The sequence below is a fragment of the Cervus canadensis genome, chromosome X (assembly GCF_019320065.1).
Source record: "Cervus canadensis isolate Bull #8, Minnesota chromosome X, ASM1932006v1, whole genome shotgun sequence".
NCBI classification, from domain to species: Eukaryota; Metazoa; Chordata; class Mammalia; order Artiodactyla; family Cervidae; genus Cervus; species Cervus canadensis.
In genome coordinates this window covers 130,523,641-130,525,333 of record NC_057419.1, presented here as the reverse complement: position 1 = coordinate 130,525,333, position 1,693 = coordinate 130,523,641, and the positions used below count along the sequence as shown (strand labels likewise).

Genomic DNA, 1,693 nt, shown 5'->3' with positions numbered 1-1,693 from the left:
GCCTGGTGCACTGGGAAAGACCCAGAGGAATCGGGGTGAGAGGGAGGTGGGAGGGGGGATCGGGATTGGGAATACATGTAAATCCATGGCTGATTCATATCAATGTATGACAAAACCCACTGGAAAAAAAAAATATCTAGGAATAAACTTGCCTAAGGAGACAAAAGAACTGTACACAGAAAATTATAAGACACTAATGAAAGAAATCAAAGACAACATAAACAAATGGAGAGATATTCAATGTTCCTGGGTAGGAAGAATCAACATTGTGAAAATGAACTGTACTACCAAACACAATCTACAGATTCAATGTGATCCCTATAAAATTACCAGTGACAATTTTCACAGAACTAGAATGAAAAATTTCACAGTTCATATGGAAACACAAAAGACTCCAAATAGCCAAAGCAGTCCTGAGAAAGAAAAATGGAACTGGAGGAATCAACCTTACTGACTTCAGATTATACTACAAAGCTACAGTCATCAAGACAGTATGGTACTGGCATAAAAAGAGAAACATAGACCAATGGAACAAGCTAGAAAGCCCAGAAATAAACCCATGCACCTATGGGTACATTAATCTTGACAAATGAGGCAAGAATATACAGTGGGGTAAAGACAGACTCTTCAATAAAGGGCGCTGGGAAAACTGGACATCTACATGTAAAAGAATGAAAATAGAACACGTCGTAACACCATACAAAAAGATAAACTCAAAATGGATTAAAGAGCTAAATGTAAGACCAGAAACTAAAAAACTCTTAGAGGAAAACATAGGCAGAACACTCAATGAGAGAAATCAAATCAAGATCCTACAGTAATGCAAACAAAAATGAAAGTAAACAAGTGGACCTGATTAAACTTAAAAGCTTTTGCACAGCAAAGGACTATAAGCAAGGTGAAAAGACAACCCTCAGAATGGGAGAAAACATTGCAAATGAAACAACTGGCAAAGGATTAATTTCCAAAATATACAAGCAGCTCATACAACTCAATACCAGAAAAACAAACAACCCAATCAAAAAGTGGAGAAAAGACCTAAATAGGCATTTCTCCAAAGAAGACATACAGATGTCTACAAACACATGAAAAGATGCTCAACATCACTCATTATTGAGTGAGTGAGTGAGTGAAGTTGCTCAGTCGTGTCCAACTCTTTGTGATCCCATGGACTACCAGGTTCCTCCGTCCATGGGATTCTCCAGGCAAGAATACTGGAGTGGGTTGCCATTTCTTTCTCCAGGGGATCTTCCCGACCCAGGGATTGAACCCGGGTCTCCTGCATTGGAGGCAGATGCTTTAACCTCTGAGCCACCAGGGAAGCCCAAAAATGCAAATCAAAACTACAATGAGATATCACCTCACACTGGTCAGAATGGCCATCATCAAAAAGTCTACAAACAATAAATGCTGGAGAGGGTGTGGAGTGGAGAAAAGGGAATGCTCTTGCACTGTTGGTGGGAATGGAAACTGATACAGCCACTATGGAAGATGGTATGGAGATTCCTTAAAAAATTAGGAATAAAACCACCATATGACCCAGAAATCCCACTCTTAGGCATATACCCTCAGGAAGCCAGAATTGAAAAAGACACATGATCATTGCAGCACAATTTACAATAGCTAGAACATGGAAGCGACCTAGATGTCCGTCAACAGATGAATGGATAAAGAAGTTGTGATACATATACAC

The 1,693-nt window shown here is 39.5% G+C and overlaps 1 non-coding gene across 1 annotated transcript; it reads right to left on the bottom strand.

Moving 5' to 3' along the window:
• Positions 1-1,249: 1,249 nt before the first annotated feature.
• TRNAW-CCA lies at positions 1,250-1,321 on the bottom strand. Its single transcript has one exon. It is a non-coding gene; the product is annotated as a tRNA-Trp (tRNA).
• Between the last annotated feature and the right edge of the window lie 372 nt (positions 1,322-1,693).